Source organism: Sapajus apella, unplaced genomic scaffold (assembly GCF_009761245.1).
Source record: "Sapajus apella isolate SASKATOON/1434 unplaced genomic scaffold, GSC_monkey_1.0 scaffold34, whole genome shotgun sequence".
Classification (NCBI taxonomy): domain Eukaryota; kingdom Metazoa; phylum Chordata; class Mammalia; order Primates; family Cebidae; genus Sapajus; species Sapajus apella.
In genome coordinates this window covers 4,180,737-4,200,213 of record NW_022436974.1, presented here as the reverse complement: position 1 = coordinate 4,200,213, position 19,477 = coordinate 4,180,737, and the positions used below count along the sequence as shown (strand labels likewise).

Below are 19,477 nucleotides of genomic sequence, written 5' to 3'. Positions count from 1 at the left end.
AAGGATATGATTATTATTATCTCATTTGTTTGTTGGACTTAGGAAGGCAAATTTATAACCACCAGATTTCAAAACATTTTTGTGGGTAGAGCTTTCTGGCCAGCGTGAAGTTTTATTGTTTTACTAGCATGCTTCGTTATAACAAATCTTGTCATTTACACATATTTTGTTTTTTTCTCAAGGGAAGATAATAAACCCAACATACATTTCTACATAATTTAAGTGTTAGGTAGAAAAGATAAAAAAATAATCTTTCTAGGCCACCTCTAGTGGCTAACATCTGTAATCCCAAAAGTTTGGAAGGCTAAGGTGAGAGGATTGTTTGAGGCCAGGAGTTTGAGATCAGCCTGAGCAACATAGAGATCCCATCTCTACAAAAATAAATAAATAAATAAATAGATAATCTCTCCAAAATTCAATACACATTTGGTATACTATTTTTTTTTTTTTTTGAGACGGAGTTTAGCTGTTCTTGACCAGGCTGGAGCACAGTGGCACGATCTCAGCTCACCACCACCTCTGCCTCCTGGATTCAAGTGCTTCTCCTGCCTCAGCTTCCCAAGCAGCTGGGATTACAGGCCTGTGCAACCACACCTGGCTAATTTTTTGTATTTTCGGTAGAGGTGAGGTTTCACCATATTGACCAGGCTGGTCTCAAATTCCTGACCTCAAGTGATCTACCCACCTCAGCCTCCCAAAGTGCTGGGTTTACAGGTGTGAGCCACAATGCGGGGCCAGTATACTTTCAATATGCAGAGGAAGTTCAAATTTTTGTGATCTTTATAAAAAATCTGAATTTTCCATGTAACATTAGGAAATAAATGGAAGCACTAGAATGAATGTACAAATTCAATTTGTCAAAAAAATTACCTCTCAACAAAACATTTATGTCTGATTAAATATGAGTTAGTATGAAAATGTCAACCCATATTCTTTCTAAGACATTATTCTCTCAAAAATAATCAATAACAATTTGGTAAGTCAGGATCATCCTGTCTTCAAGAAAATGGAATTGGGGTATTGGGTATTTAAAGACATGATATAGAACTTGAGAAGGTACCGCCTGAATCCTTTGTATTGTTTTTGACCTGGAACTCTGTTTATGCATATTAGAAAACACAAAAACAGGGAGCTATGCAATAAACACATCTGTCACAGAGAAGCCATGTGATATTTCTCTGGTCTACATTTTGTTTACTTATGAATCCTGTTTTCACACTCTCCCAAGTCAACTCACATATTTCAATAATTACTATAATATAAATGTAAATGCTAAAAAACTTATGGTTAACAAATTTAAATCACACCTCTTCAGCATTTCCTTGTGCTGAACAATAAAGAAAAATCCCAACTTTTGTTTAATTTGGGAAGTTTTCCAGATGCCTTTTTAAAGCCATGTATTCAATGAGGACTGTATTACACAGCATTTATTTATCTCAATAGAAGTCACATCATCAGCAGCTTTAAAAAAAAATGGGTTTATGTGGTGAAAAGGATTTACATAAGATCAACTTCTAGTGGAAGGCTAAGTATCCTGTGGGTGTATGGGAAATGATATTTAAGGGAATTTGGCAGCAAATTCAATTCAATCCAATCAACTTTTATTGAGAGTGCAAGCTCTTATGGATGCTAAGGTTATGAAAACTGATGAAAAAGATTGCCTGCAATTTAAGAAAGTTTAAGGTCTTTTGCTAGAGACAGACATTTTCCTAACTATAGAAAGGGTATTTGTATTTTTTCTAGATCATCAAATATTAGTCAAGGTGTATATATTCTAAGTAATATGTGAGGCTCTAGATAATATAAAATCCTGGTCCTCTTGTTCTAAAAGCTCAAAGTGAATTTTCAAATATAAACCATGACAAAACAATATTCACAGTTTCATAAATGCCTATTTTGTGCAAAATACAGTAACACATTTTGCTGAGATCAGGAAATTTATAATTGCATAATTAATGCAGGCACAAAAACATGTGTATATGTGTGTTTCACGTAATACTTAATGAAGACAATGATAGCCATCCTACGCCACCCTGTATGACTAGTGCTTAGATGGGTAGAGAAGGATAGATAAATTAAATTTTAAGGTTGGGGAAGACCCAAGAGCTATGACTTGGTACTTGAATGTAAACACTAGGAAGTGACAAAGTTTAGTATCCCAGGAAGGACTGTGGAGGGAATTGCATGGTATAACAAAATCTTTATATTTGTTTTTTTATGGCAGAAGCTGTAAATTATAGTATGTACGCATCATAAATATCATCCTTCTGATTGTGTAGTGAGTCCCTATCCTGCTTGCCAGACTAGAAGAACAGAAAAATATTATGTAGGTAAGTATGGTTCAGCTGGGACGTAACATATGAGATGAATTTCAAAAACCAGGAAGAGGTCAAAAGACAGTTTATATGTTAATAACATGGATCAAAAGAAATGGAACATATTGGCCTTGTGCAGTGGCTTACTCCTGTAATCCCAGCACCTTGGGAGGCCAAGGAAGGCACATCACTTGAGACACGAGTCTGAGATCAGGCTGGCTAACATGGCGAAACCCCATCTCTACCAAAAATACAAAAATTAGTAGGCATAGTGGTACATGCTTGTAATTCCACTTTCATTGGAGCCTGAGATATAAGAACTGTTTGAACTCTGCCATCCAAGTTCAAGCCGAGATTAAGATTGCACCACCACATTCCAGCAGCCTGGGCAACAGAGAGACTTCTCAAAAAAAAAAAAAAAAAAAAGAAAAAGATTACATTAAACAAATGAACAAGCCCTCTAAAGCTTTGTTTTTCTTTGTCTTTGAAAATATAACATGTACCATTCACAGGCACCTAAATCTTGAAGTGGTCAGGATCTTTTTCAAGAGGCTTCTTTTATGCCTCTGTCTCAGAACAAAGACCTTGAAGGCCAAATAAATTGGATCTATCCTTGAATTCATAAGATCTATGCATGACTGAACATTAAAAATGGTTCTTTTCTCTAGGTGGTGGAAGAGAGGGTTACATATGTAGGTGATGAGGGTGGAAATTGTAACTATAGGAAATACCTGTAATAGTCTACTTTTAGCCTTAAGACTGCAATAGTAAAAATAAATACATTATTATATAACATGAGATTATCAACTTCCCCAGCTTTTTTCTTTTGCCCTTTTGAAGACCACCGTGTCTTCAAAATTTCCAACAGTTCTGTTTTACCCTTTTTTCCCCATATTGGCATGTTCCATTTTATTACACATTGAAGGCTACAGAAGTGCATCTGATATCCCAGGCAGCTTCTAAAGGTGCTGAAATTTGCAAATGACTTATTCTAGCATCATTTACTATAAATGGAACAACATGGCAATATCCAGAAAAGCACATTCTGTGAATTTTAATTTTGCTGTGGAACTTATGTAAAGAGAGAATAAAGATTGACATTAAAATGTTTAATATTAATTTGTAGTAAAACAGTGTGTCTTAGAGAAGGCTAGATTTGCTTTTACACCCTAGTTTTGTTACTTATTGAGGAATCACAACCAACATTTCAAACAACATTAACTCTCAATTCTAACAGATAAAATATAAAATGTTTTGGGGGTGTGTTACATCTGAAAAAAATATTTAAAACTATCCAAAGGTCAGGAACTCTGAAATTCTTTGATAAACATTAGCTTATTTTCTCTACACTTGTCCCAACACCACCTCATCACTCTGGTCAGATTGTATATTACTAGATTGAGAATTTTGAGGTCAGAATCTCTTTCCCATTAGTCTTTGCCTCCCTGGGTATAGAAAACAAAATGGCTTGCTTACGGTAGGTGAAAAATAATATTGTGTGTTTAAAAAAAGAAATTGTAAATTGATATATAAGAAATAGAAGTGAGGAAGAAAGTGAAAGGGAGAGGGAGAAAAGAGAAAGAAAAGAGGAAGGGAGGAAAGCGAGTAGGAACTGCCAAGGTATAGTTTTACACTTTATTAAAAGCAGGAATGGAAGTGATCTGATGATTTAATAATAAGAACACGTCTGCTTTTAAACAAAAATCATACATAAACTGATGCTTCTTTCTCTTTATTAAGTTCTCTCAAACAAAATTTCATATTTTCCTTTTATTCTTCATTTACAAATAGCTCCGGAATATATGATGTAAGCCTAGGAGATGTTAGTCTTTTTAGTCCTGAACTTATTTATTAATAAATATTTGTATAAATCTGAACAGATGAAGTACTATAAAGGACACAAAACCCATATATTCTCCTCCTCTGAAATTACGTACTATTATTCTTATTTGAAAAGTAAACTGAGGTTCCATTTTTGTTTTTTTTTTTTTTTGGGATAGAGTCTCACTTTGATGCCCAGGGTAGTCTCAAACTCCTGGGCTCAAGTCGTCCTCCCACCTCAACCTTTTGTGTAGCTGGGATTATAGGCATTCATCACAGTGCCCAGCTGTTGAGGTTACATTTTAATGGAAGATAATGCAATGAGTAGATGTGAATTTAGGATTTGAATCTACATATGTCTAGCTTTATGACTCTCCACCAGATTCAGTCTGTCTTGACTTTCCTGACTTGAATAAAAAAGTCTGACTCCAAAAGCACTGTTATATTTGTTATAGTGTGAATGATGGTTAAACACAAGAGATGTTTAATTATGAATCATCTGGGAGTATTAAAATGTTAATATGATTTCTATAAACATTTATTTGGTTAAGAGATGTCATAAATGCTAAAAAATGCATTTGTCTCAGAGATTAAAAGAAGTAAATAATGATGATGGAATTACCATATCATAGGTGCAAAGATTAAAGAGAAAAAGGAATACTGAAGTTTGATTATATGGCCGTATATAAAAGAGTACATCTCATGAAAGAATTTCAAAATGTATTTATTTCTAGATAGATAAAAGCATAAGGATTATCATATTGAAAAACATTAAAACTATTGAAGCACACTTAGCAATTACAAGACAACATTCTTGGAGAATGAAAAAAACTTCTTAAATAGTATAGTGATCACCATAGGAAGACAATTCATTAAATATCAAAATCAGAAAGGATTATTCTGATAAAACATTAAAAAGTAAATAAATTCAAACAGAACATGGATGAAATATATGGCATTACTTAGTCTACATTATTTGGGTCAGTGTATTTCTATTCTTAAAGAAAAATCAATTACACTTTAAAAGGTAAACTGTTAAAGAATTATTTTAAAGGTCTAAATTCCTAAACCAAAAGTGATCTATTCCAGAGAAGCATGCCCGCAAAGACATGAGATTAGGGAATATGCTGAAATAGAAGAACTCCTGCCTTTAGCTCATTTTATATTTCAAACATGGCATCTTGAGTTCTCTTGAAACCTTTAAGTGAACAATAACAACGAATTTGTTCTGAGAATTTGCAAATAAAGTTTCAACTAAGCACAGTGGTTTCCTTCACAGGCAAAGAGAAAAGTAAGGGATTTCTTCTTAGAAAGCAGTGTGGGCTAAAGAAAAAGATAAAATTTAAGCAGCTTCACAGTGTTCTGGCTCCTCAATATATCACAGTAGGTGAGAGTTCTCTCTCATGAGTTGGTTTCTATCTACTTGACTGAAACATGGCAAAAGAAACAAGAAAGGGTATCTCTTAATCTCTTGCACAATTTAGTGGATGAAGCCATCCATTCTAAATAAAGCTTGAAACTCAAACAGGACTAGTTGGTTATATCCCATGGGATGATCTATAAGAAAGCCTGAAAAAGGGCTCCAGGTTTTAAAGTGGTTATATATTCTGGAGTTATATCTCTGAACTGTTCACAGCATAAAAACTGGAATACTAAGCTTCAATAAGATTTAACCAAATTCAACAGGTAATTTGGTAGCTTTATTTGGGAAGTAGGCTGTGTGGGAAGCTTGTCTTGTCTTATTCTAAAATTAAACTACCATGATTGTGTTTCATTAAAGAGGAAAATGTAATATTATCCCTCTGAAAAGGTCTCTGGTCTAATGGATTATAATTATTAAAGGAAAAAGAAATAATATAGGATTTTAACTGTTCCACATTTATTAAATTATAATAGGAATAAAAATCAAACTTGTCCTGAGATAATCCAGGTGAAGTTCATATTCAACACATGGGTTTTCTTGTAAAAGGCACTCAGAAAAAAAGTACTCCCTTTAAACTAACTCCAAAGGGCAGTGATGGATGGAGCTCGGTTTATATTACAGCCCTGTCACTTAAACACCATGTGATCATGGCCAAGTTATATAACATCTTAGAGTTATATAACATTTACTTTTTTCCTATGCAACATAGCAGTAATGGCATGTGATTTTCAGTGTTACAGATAGGAGAGCAGAAAATGTATATAATCTCCTTAACCCCATAGTAGGTAGTTAATAAATGACAAAGGTATGATGAATAAAGTTTTATTATAACGTTATAGTTCATTCGTTACATTCTTTGAGCAGCTATGTGTCTTGGTATTAACCAAGCTTACAGACAAGCTATCTGTTGTCATATAAATATTCTCTAATAGTAAGATGCTTTAATCTTGCTAATTACAAAATATTTGTATTAATATGTATTGATCAATATCCATCTGACAGTGAATCATCTGAAAATGAATCCACAATATTCACTATCAGAGTGTGAATATACATTCTCTGCATGTACACTTTATGTGAAAATAAATATTACTTTGGTTCTGTTCTTTTTATGTTTGAAACTTTTCTGAGTGTATTGAGCACAATTTTACTTTTGTATTCTTGAAACATAACATAAATTTTTGATTAAAGGTAATTCACTCTAATTTTTAAAAGAATCTACTTGGTCAGGAGTGCACTGCTTTGCTGGTGCCTGCGAACAGCTGGAGACGGTGGTGAACTCATTGTTTGCATTTCTTGGAAGCTCTTTTATTCTGCTGCTCAACTCAGGTCTCTACCTTCCTTGGAGACTGAGACTCATCCTTCAGTTTCCCTGATTCTGGAGAATGGCCTGCAGCCTCTGACTGGTGTTTGGCTGTGCTCATCTACTTTCTCCCAGAGCTGGAAGGGACATCTCTGGTGGTCCACAAAGATGTCTCAGCAGTGCTTAAACTCACTGTATTTCATCATGGAAATTGGGGCCCCAGCCCTGTCCAGCCTGCGCAGGCCCTCCTTATATCTTCCGTGATGATCACAGATGAGATCAGCAAAGGTGCTCAGGCTCACATGCATGTTCTCTTAAAGGAATTTAGCCACCATCCGGGCACAGCTGAAGTAGGTGCTCCAGGAGATGAAACAGGTGACCCTGTAGTGCTGGGCCAGGTTCAATTTCCAAAAAGAAATCAGGTCCAGGAAGCACAGCTCTCCATGGCGGCCTTCAAGGAAACTGACACTATTTGAAGCCTAGTTTAGTATGATGCCCCGTGCTGGTCCAGCAACAACCAGATGCCAATGTCCAGGTGCGCTCCACCTCTTTACACAGGTTGGTTTGGTGCTGTCCAAGGACCGAAGGGTCATTGGTAAAGTTGTCAGTGAATGTGCCTGGATCCATCTGAAAACCTCCCCCAGTGTGATGCACAGCAATGTTTAATGTGTGGGCAGTTTATTCCAATGCTCAATAGCTCTCTTTGGTTGTACATGAAATTGTCCCACCAGTGTTTAAATTCGTGGTAATTCATGATCTTCATGGTGGCATGTGGACTATCTCTTTTCTGACACAATCTGTGAAGCCCCTCCTGGTAATCTGGGTCCCAGAAGTAGAATAGGAGGGCAATGAAGATGGTCATGGTGACTTTGCCATCCTTGGCCAGGAACTCTGCCACACTCCTTGCACACACTGTGCAGTGGCTCCAGGATACATACCAGGTAACCAAGTACTCCTGGTCATGATGCAGCTTCCAGCTGTGGAACCAATGAAGGAATCTTATCTTTGGGTGGTGCTCAGGCTTGGAATACACCTGGCCTTGAAAGATCTTTGCAACCAAAGTGGGACTTGAGGAGTCCATTGTTTTCATTTTCACTTCGTAGCACAGCCAGGTGGTATTCCAATGAGAAAGGATGGGTCTATTACAAAAGTTGTAGAAGAATTTGTCTTTACGCATTTGCTCCACTGTGTTTCTGGTCTTGCGCTTCATCCACGGCTGGCTAGTATCAACCATGATCTCTGTCTGGAACAATAGGGTTTCATTTTCTGCTACAGGCCTGGCTCTGTTTTTAATAAATTCGGTTGATATTACATGAACCTAAATTTATTAAGAATTTTACATTCAAGAGAGCAGATACACAGATTAATTCTATGTAAAGAGTAACCATGTTCTTGTGAAATTTGACTATGATTAATGACTAGCCAAAATCAAAAATAAACTCATTGGAGAGGAAGCATCATGTTTAGAGCAAGGCTGCCAGAGACATACGTTTTAGGTCTGAATCCAGCCTTTGCTGCTAGCTATCTGTATGATGATGGGCAAAGTATTTAACCACTTTGTGCCTCAATTGCCTTATATGTGGTGCATTCAACCTATGGTTGTTGCAATGGTAAAGTTAATCAGTGTTTGAAAAGCACCTAAAATAATGTCTGACACAGAGTTAATGCTACATTTGTCTGTTAAACAAATCTGCACAAAAGAACATTGTGATTTTGTTTATCTCGTGAAGTTCTAAAAACAACAAAACAGCCCATTTTAGTTGGGTCATATGGTGAATGAAAGAAACATTTTTCTGTTCTTGAATGTGTGTGTTCTGAAATAGGAAAGGAAATTATCTGGCAATATCACTCGCCTTTCTCTAATCCCTTACTCCATTTCTTCCAGGGTGCCAATCAGTAATTTGCAAGGAGAAAGTGTGCATGCTTACAGGAACCCTTCACTTTCCTGTCTCCTGCACTGAATTTTCCACAGGCAGTGAATATTCTTTTCTGACTCTATCTTCATTTTTACAGGAGCAGTTTCTATACAGGCAAACCTGTAGAACATAACATCCCATTTATGGTAGAATAATTTAACCTGGGGTTGAATTCTGGGGTTTATTATTAGCATGAGGACTTGTCCACAAATGTACACATTTCTGTATTAATATTCTGCCTTCCACCTGCTTGATATATCTGCCTATTTTCATATTTATGTTTTGCTATACAAATACTTATCCTAAGAAAGAGCTACATTTCACATGTACTATTGAGCAGGTGGATGCATCGCGATAAGATGACCTTTATTTTAATAAATACTGTGTTCACCAGGGTGAATTTCTGTCAAGATGCTCACAGAGCTTAACAAAGTCCTTATTTTAGAGCTGAGACCAAATTGCTTGTTCCCATTAAGAAAGACCTTTATGGCCTTTCCACATTTCCTTCCACAAAACTAAAAGGAGACTAAGCATGGATGACAGCACTTGGTAAAAGTGATTGTAGTGACATTTTAGATCTGTCAAGTCTTTCTGTAACTACCGCGCCGTAGGTAGCCTAATGAGACGCAGTGCATAGTAACACAGTGAGAAAAACCCTTTAGAACTCTTGTTATAGTCATTTGAAGAGGGTTATAACTCTGAAGGCCATCATTTCCTGCTGGGCAGTGGGATCTTCTGGTAGCCACTGAATTGCTCCAAAATGTCTTGAAAGCAATTCCCTTTCAGTCATAACCACACAAAGATTTAAGTATGCTGGGCTTCTGTTGGGGATGGATACAGGCTTGGCATCTACACAACTGGAAATCACATCCAGGGCAGTGTCTTCTTAAAATTCAAAGATTTACTATATAACTTATAACTCCTATGTATGCAGGGAGTAAAGCTGCATTAAATGGACTTAGACTATTTCTTAAATTAGTCTTTTAATACTATAGCCTTATATTTTTCTTTCACAATAATAAGTTTACAGCTATTGAGAATGGTGTTGTTGTTCGGACATTTCCTTTGGAGAGATGATTGTAAAAAGATTTATATTCAGAATAACTAAATATACAATTTTGGATTTGGAGAAGTCTAGGGAAATAAAAATTATGCGTGCCACTTCAATAAATATTTATTGAGAATCTACTTCATATAATACAGTATTCCTGGCACCATGGTAAGAAAAATGATTTAGGTATGATTGCAGTACCAAAACAGCTCAAACGATGGAAATGAAAAGGCCTAACATAAGCAGTTATAACACAAGGCAGAATAAAGTAAGGATAAGAATTTAGATTGCATTTTTATTTGTATATCCACTATCAGATATGTGCCCTTTTATTTATTTACATCTTCCTACCTTTCAAAAAAATTATTCCAGGAACCTTATTATACATGAGTATGTACATGTGTGTAGACTGAATGCTACTTTTGTGTATAGGATTCCTATAAGACTGAAATAAAAAGGAAGCGTGAAGATATAAATAATTCATTTTATCAGATAGAGACTTTTTTCTGATACTTATTTCTAGAAGGAAATATCCATGTAATTATGTAAGATGCTATACTAGATGTTGGTTACTGGAGTGAATATATTCTAAAACACCTTTGCAGCTATATCAGAAGCAATTTTATTATAATGTTTATTTTTAGTATCTCCATAAAGGACCATTTATTTCCTTAAATTGTAAGGAGTCTTATGAACTAAATTAAGATAGGCCGTATATGCATTTTTCTAAAGAATCGTGGGTGTAGAAAATTAGCATGATAAAATTAGGTGATAAAAGAATGGTATTTACACATGCTTCATGGCAGGAATTAAACAGATCATATCTACCATTGGAAAATTAAGATACTGATGTAAATTTTATTTCAACATTAGAAAAATAAAGTGTTTTTCCTTTGGGAATAATAAATAGCACAAGATAGGGGTAGAAAATTGACTGTATTTTTCATTATAAGCTTTCTGGTACTATTTGACTTTTTAAAATAAGGTATATGTAATACTTTATTCAAGTCTATTTATTTATAAATACACTGGATATTTGATTCTTCCTTTCTATATTATTTTTAATTTCAAGATTGTGTTTCACATGTATTCATACAGTTAATTTGGTAAAATAAGTCTCCTAATTAGGAGAAGTTGCCCTTATGCCATTTAGGAAATTAAGAGGAAACATCTAAGAGAGAAGGGCCCATAACAGGTGACTTAAACTCATTCAGATCTTTGCCTTCAGCTACATTAACATAAATTGTTCTTGCATTTTAGGATTGGATGAGCTAAACTGATTATTAGGAAAGACTCTGGAAGAGTTCAGTACTAGAACCCTAATAATCATTTATTCTTCCCTAAGATTTATTTCCCCTAAAGGTCATTTGGGAAAATCTGTCTTAGGAATTCAGAGTAGTAGCTGTGGAAAGTGTAAGTGGTTAGCACCTCCTCTCTTCATAGCAGAAAAGCAGGAAGTTTTAAATTTTGTTTATTTGTCTATATGACTTCCTCCTCCTACTTTAATATAAGCTCATGGTGAACAATGACTCTGACTTACTAATAATATACCTGTCTAAAACAGATTATGGCACAGGCAGGTGAGATAACAGGATAAATGTACGTCTAAATGACAGAAATAGCCTCACAAAGTTTAAACATTCATGCTTTATTTTGAATGTCACTACCTTTGTGAAACAATTTTCTAGATTGTTTCACAAAACCATGTGATGTCCCATCAAAATTAACTTCTTACTCATGTTGTTATTCCAAGAAGGTAGAGTTTAGTGATCGAGTGTCTTAACTGTAATTAAATTACATAATTTCCAAGTCCAAGTGCTATTGAATACTGTCTGTAAATCTGGCATTTTACCCCATTTTTCTTTAACTTATATATTTTCAATTGTAATATGGAGAAAATGCTAGTTCTTGCCAATACTTCAAATCATAGAATAAAAATTTATATATAAAAGTGATGAGAACAGTAAGTAAAATATAATAAACAATTTATATATACCTTAAATAGAATGATTAGTATACCTCTGTAGCATTACACATGTATTTCCAATAACTGGAATGTGAGTTTCTTATAAACATTCACTTAATGTTATTTGAGTCTGTTTTCCTATCACATGGCAGCTAACAAATGAAAATGAAAGATGTAGGGAAGTGAGTGTTAAATTATCATGCCTTTGAGTTTCTTCTTCCATCTATTCATTTTCATAATTTACTTTCCTGAAACTTATGTGCAAAAAATGTCTATAAAACACAGTATATGCTTAATATAAGCTGCATATATTTTGTTTCATGTATATTATTTAACACATTTTGGTCTTTTGTCCCAGCCAAATTTCAAGTTGAAAAAGGGTCTCCAAGGTTGTGGGTGTGCCCTACTGGGAGGTGTCTGGGTGACAGAGGCGAATCCCTCATGGCTTGGTGCTGTCCTCTCGACAGTGAGTGAGTTCTCACAAGATCTGTTTAAAGGTGTGTGGCACTTCCCTCCCCTCCCTCTTGCTCCTGCTCTTGCCATGTGATGTGCAAGCTCCCACTTCACCTTCCACCAGGGTAAAAGCTTCCTGAGGCCTAATCAGAAGTCAAGCAGATGCCAGCAACATGTTTCCTGTTCAGCCTGCAGAGCCATGAGCCAATTCAACCTCTCTTCTTTATAAATTATCCAGTCTCAGATATTTCTTTACAGCAATGCAAGAATGGCCTAACACATTATCTTATCACTACATACCAACTAAAACATTTTGATATTTCGTAAGCCCTGCCAGTGAAATTCTAGTTCCCTACCGTTTCTTCTACTTCATATTTCTACAGCATTTAATACATTTACCTACTTGGTCTATGATGTTTTCTTTGTCCGAAGTATTTCCACATGCATAAACTTACATCTCCTCTAAAAGAAGTGTGGTATTGAAAATGGGAGTGCCTGACGACCTTTATGCTTCAAATGAAATCCAGCTTCCCTCTACCCTGCAGCTTTTTTTTTTTTTTTTTTTTAAAGCTTTTAACCTTCTTTTCCCAAGAAGGCTTGGATGCACTTTATCCTATGGTCTCACAGGCTTCTTCAAAATTCAAGAAACATGTCAGATGCTAAATAAGTAGTTTTTCAAATTAAAGGATTGTTATAGTTTGAAATATATGTGTCCCTCCAAAATTCATACTAACGTGATAATATTAGAAGGTGGGGCCTTTGAGAAGGGATTAAATCATGAAGGTTCTGCCCTGGTCTGTAACATTAACGCCTTTATTAAAAAGCTGGTTGTATGTGTTTCCATTTGTTTGTGTCACCTATGATTTCTTTCAGCAGTGTTTTGTAGTTTTCCTTGCAGCAATCTTTCACATTCTTGGTTAGGTGTATCCCTAAGTATTTTATTATTTATTTATTTTATTTTGCACCTACTGTAAAGCAGGTTTAGTTCTTGATTTGATTCTGAGCTTGGTTGTTATTGGTGTATAGCATAGCTACTGATTTGTGTACATTAATTCTGTATCCTGAAATTTTGATGAAATTGTTTACTACTTATAAGAGCTTTTTGGAGGAGTCTTTAGGGTTTTCTATGTATACAGCCATATCATCAGCAAACAGCGACAGTTTGACTTCTTCTTTAACAATTTGGATGCCCTTTATTTCTTTCTCTTGTATGATTGCTCTGGCTAAGACTTTCAGAACTATGCTGAATAGAAGTGGTGAAAGTGGGCATTCTTGTCTTGTACCAGTTCTCAGGGGGAATACTTTCAACTTTTCCCCATTCAATATAATTTTGGCTGTGGGGTTGTGATAGATGGTTTTTATTATCTTAATGTGTGTTCCTTTTATGCCAATTTTGCAGAGGGTTTCAGTAACAAAATGATGTGAATTTTGTCAAATGCTTTTTCCACATCTATTGAGATGACCATGTGATTTTTGTTTTAAATTTTATTTATGTGGTATATCACATTTGTTGACTGGCAGATGTTAAATTATCCCTATATCCCTGGTATGAAACCCACTTGATCATGGTGGAATATCTTTTTGATATGCTATTGGATTTGGTTTGCCAGTGTTTTGTTGAAGATTTTAGCATCTATGTTCATCATCCCATGCTCATGGATGAGTAGAATCAATTGTGAAAATTACTATACTGCCAAAAACAATTTATAAATTCAATGCAATTCCCATCAAAATACCACAATCATTCGTCACAGCATTAGAAAAACAATTCTAAAATTCATATGGAACTAAAAAAGAGCCCATATACCCAAAGAAAGAATAAGCAGTAAAGTACAAATCTGGAGGCATTACATTACCCAACAGAATTCAAACTATACTATAAGGCTATATAGTCATCAAAGCAGCATGGTACTGGTATAAAAATATGCACATAGACCAATGGAACAGAATAGAGATCCCAGAAATAAAGCAAAATACCTATGCCCAACTGATCTTTGACAAAGTAAACAGAAACTTAATGTGGGGAAGAACACCGTATTATATAAATGATGCTGAGATAAGTAGCCAGCTACAGGTATAAGAATAAAACTGGACCCTGTTCTCTCACTTCATAAAAAAATCAACTCAAGATAGATCAAAGACATAAAGCTAAACCTGAGACCATAAACATTCTAGAAGATAACATCTGAAAAACCTTTCCAGACATTGGCTTAGGCAAAGACTTCACAACCAAGAACCGAAAAGCGAATGCAACAAAAACAGGGATAAATAGATGGGACCTAATTAAACTAAAAAGCTTCTGCACAGCCAAATAAATAATCAGCAGAGTTTACAGACAACCTATAGCATAGGAGAAAATCTTCACAATCCCACCCAACCAAAGACTAATAGAATCTACAAAGAACTCAAATTAGCTAGAAAAAAAAAAAAAACAGTCCTATCAAAAAGGGGCTAAGGACATGAATAGATAGTTCTCAACAGAAGATACACAAATGGTCAACAAGCATATGCAAAAATCTTCAACATCAGTAAATAATCAGGGAAAATGTAAATCAAACCCACAATGCAATACCACCTTACTCCTGCAAGAATGGCCATAATAAAAAATTTTAAAAAAATAGATGTTGGTGTAGATGAGCGAAAAGAGAATACTTTTTACATTGTTCGTGGGAACGTAAACTAGTACAACCACTGTAGAAATCAGTGTGGATTTCCTTAGAGAACTAAAAGTAGATTATCATTTGATCCAGCAATTTCTCTACTAGGTAACTTCTGAGAGGGAAAGAAGTCATTACCAAAAAGATACTTGCACATGGATGTTTACAGCAGCATAATTTGTAACTGCAAAAATACGGAACCAGCCCAAGTGCCCATCAGTCAATGAAAAGATAAAGAAAATGTTATACACACACACACACACACACACACACATATACACAAAAATACACACCATGGAATACTACCCAGCCAAAAAAAGGAACAAAATAATGGCATTTACAGCAACCTGCATGGAATTGGAAAATATTATTCTAAGTGAAGTAACTCAGGCATGAAAAACCAAACATTGTATGTTCTCACTCATAAGTAGGAGCTAAGATAAGAGAACGAAAAGGCATAAGAATCATACAATGGGTACTTGGGGGAAAGGGTGGGGGATGAGGAATAAAAGACTACAGATTGGGTACAGTGTACACAACTTTGGTGATGGGTGCACCAAAATCTCAGAAATTACCACTAAATAATTTATTCATGTAACCAAATACCACCTGCTCCCTCAAAACCTATTGAAATAAAAAATAAATTAAAACAAACAAAAATAAAATAAAATAAAATAGTTTTAAAAGCTGGCAGTAACTAGCTACTCCCTTGTTGCCCTTCCTCCATGGTGGAATGCAGCAAGAAAGTGCTGTCAATGAGGAATGCACCCTCACCAGGCACTGAATCTTCCCACACCTTGATCTCGAACTTCCCAGCCTGCGGTATTTTGTTACAGCAGTGGGAAGACATTAAGACAAAAATAAATAATGATACGAGAATAAGAATTTATATGATTTAGAAAGTGACTGCTTGAATTAAGTTTTCCATGAATAATGCTGCTTGTATTCACAAAAATTTAGTAATGGTAAATATAACATGAGAAGGGTATTCTCCTAAAGATCAACTAATCAAAGGGTCTAGAGACAAAGTCAGGAGGGGAGAAGAGAAAGGGCTTGTTTTGCTCCATGCCTAGGAGGATCCTTTTGGTTCCTTAAAGGTGGAAAGCAGACACTATAATTTATTCTTTACCTACAAATTAATAGTAACTTTATTTTTGAGAATGTATTCTGTTTTATAATAGATATGCCAAATATTTATTGTACTTTCATAAATAGTTTTGCTCTATTTTTTTATCAGCATATATTGTACATGGATTATTTTCAAATCACACTTCAAAATAAAAACATTTTTGGCCAGGCACAGTGGCTGTGCCTATAATCCCAGCAATTTGGGAGGCTGAGGTTGGCAGATAACTCGAGGTCAGGAGTTCGACACCAGCCGGGCCAACGTGGTGAAACCCACCCTAATTCTACTAAAACAAAACAAACAAACAAAAACAAAAATATTTGAAATAAGAAAATTAATAAAACTATGATAAAGTTACGGTAGGGTGAAGAATATTATGGGGTTAAAGACAGTAGAACTCAAAATCGCCACACGTATTTAGGGATCTGGAAGTCAAAATTAAAAATAAAATCCTTTCTATTTGTGTTGAAAATGAAGCCAATACAGTAAGTTCAAATAGTTCATGATTACAAAGATTTTTTTCTTCTACACAAGCAGAGACAATACTTTAGAATCTAGAAAAATGTGTTTTATGAAATAATATAAAATTATGAATTATATCACAAATATTGTAACAATAGTTAATACTTTTCCTCCTAAGAACGATGTTCTCAAATACAGAATGAAAATAATTTTAAGACAACAAATCAGAATAATACAATATAGGTCAGAAGAAAAATATTTCTGGTATTTAGCCTGCCATTAATAAAATTGGTTTCCTTGAGGAGGCACAATATACAATGAATCTCTCTTATGTAGATAAAAAACAGAAAAATGCAATGGAGTAAACTTAAAATAACTTTCAGAGCACACTCCCAGAAGCAATAGCCTTCCACGTTACTTTTTATATCATGCTATGTCAATTGAAATGACAGTTAAAAAATGAAATATTCTTAACTATATAAAATGAAATTAAGTAATTTCATTATGATACTATGATAGTTTGATATACATTTCTGTAATGAGTCAAAAGATCTATTAACACCAAAATCAGAAATTTTTCCTTTGCCAAAGTATACATTAAAAATCAGTTCATAAAATATGCAAAGAAAGCCTGGTTTTGAGACATAAATTAACATGGCATTTGATCATTTTTTTATTATGAAATACCTCAAATTCTCTAACTTGGAACATTTATATATTTTGATATGTAAATTAACAACTTCAATTAAAATATACATAGTGGGATGCTGTATATTGCTTATTTTATGTCATCAGGATAGAATCCCACTGAAAATCTGGTTTCAATGTTAAGACTGATGATACCACTCACACACCAAGAGGACATGAAGAAATTTGTTACTTACATAGTTGAGCCTTTTCTGGGGAAAGCAGAAGACTCCTCCATATCAGGTCTAAAAGTCTTGAGAAAGGAGACTGGCTGAAGGCTTTTACTGCATTTTAGTGAAGTTTGCTGCACATTGGCAGAAGTTTGCATGGTTCGGAGTCTCCCTGGTGAAAAGTGACAGAACACCCAGGCTTTTCTATCAGGTTTTTAGATGTGGTGCACAAGGAAAAGGGGGAAGGATGAGGCTTACAATCTGTCAGGTGTCAACTTTCAAAAATGGAGTCAGACTCCTTATTACAAACGACATAAAATATTCTCCACCAAGTTTAGCAGCTCCTTGGAAATGTTTTTGAAACATTGGAAACTGCTTCATAAAATTTTTGGAAGAGTTATTATAAGTGACTAATACCTGCGTGGATTTCTGGATTTCTTTCTTTTTTTCCCTCTCTTCTTTCCTCGCTGCCTCTCTTTCTTTCTCCTTCCTTTCATTCTATTCTTTCATTTATCTTTAATAGATAGCGTACTATTTATTCTATATTTTTACCAAGCGTAATTTCTAACAGTGGGGAAATAGGCTTTAAATAAATATTTACACAGGTAACTATTTATGATTCTTGTAAATGTTATAAAGAATTTAACATGGGTGCTTACAACATGAATCTGGGATGGTGTCCTTAAGTGATCTGCCAATCAAAACCTATAAATTAGTTATATTAGTACAGTAAATAGCAAACTATGACTGACAGAAGCACAGTCTGAAAATTTCAATGACAATTCAACTATTAGTTTTACCAGCAATGCTAATTTCTTATATATATTGCTATAACCTTAGTATATAGTTAATCTGACTGATTACCTTTCCTTAAGAAAATTATAAGGGAATCCATTATTAGTATCAAAAATTAAAAACAAGAAAAAGACCAAAAAATGGAAACAATGATGAATAGAGGAAATCTTTTTTTTCGCATCATTCTATTTCCTATTTCTAGCATGATACATGCAGATTACAACTGGTCAATATATATTGGTATATATTGATACACACACACACACACACACACATATATAAATTAACGGAAAAAACCTCAATTAAGTTTGCACCACCATAGTAAAATAAGGGAATGAATGAATAAATGTCATGGAAAGAGAAGAAGAATTAAATGTTGAAATTGCTTAACTTTTACAGATGTAAATATGGTAAGACCTGAATAAATTTAAATACAGAAATTTCTGACTATGTATATTAAGAGAATTGCCTAAGAAATGCATCATACTTTTGAAAAGGTCAGCTGCTGAATTATGTTGATTCTGTTAAGAAAGTTGTGAAAGTTACTGTTATCCTTATTTTCTCTTTCTGCTTTAAAACTATTTTCTGGTCTTTGCATAAACAATTGTGTTACAATTTGTCAAATATAATTTTATTTATGGTTATTTTGTTTCAATTTCTCAGAGATTTTGATGCTGTCATTTTCATTTCTTTTCATCACTTTTGAAAAATGTGTGGCTATTATCTCTTCAAATATTATGTCTGTATAATTTGTTTTTCTCCTAGGACTAGGATTACAAATATAATAAAATATTTTCGTTCGATTTTTTAAAATTCTTTTTGTGATGCATTTAGACATTCTCTATTGACTGACATTCCAGTTCACAAATACAGCCTTTGGGTATATTTAATCTGCTATCTGCTATCAAAAACATTTACTAATTTCTTAACTTCATAACGGTATTTTTTAAGTTCTAAAATATCTACTCATAAATATTAATACTGTTTAAAGTATTTTACCACACTAACTCTAATATCTGGAAAATCTGTGAGGTTTCTAGTTATTTGTTTTCCTTTTGATTCTCTATCATATGCTCCTGTTTCCTGGAATGCCTAAAATTTTTTCTTTAAACAGAAATTAAACATTAAGAATTATAAAATATTACAATAACATTTTCTTCCTCCAGAAAGGGTTAGTTTTTTCACCTGGGTAATTAGTGTTGGGAGTGCTCGCCATCATCTAGTCATGGACCAATGGGAGTGGAGGCAGGAGTCTAATTTTGTTCAATCTTTTATTATTATTTGCCTTCCTTCTAGGGCCTAGAAGTTTCAACTGAGGGCCAGATGTGTTCA

At 34.4% G+C, this 19,477-nt stretch overlaps 1 pseudogene; it reads right to left on the bottom strand.

Annotated features, from left to right (window-relative positions):
- Positions 1 to 6,768: 6,768 nt before the first annotated feature.
- Positions 6,769 to 8,233, bottom strand: LOC116563101 (annotated as a pseudogene).
- Positions 8,234 to 19,477: the final 11,244 nt, after the last annotated feature.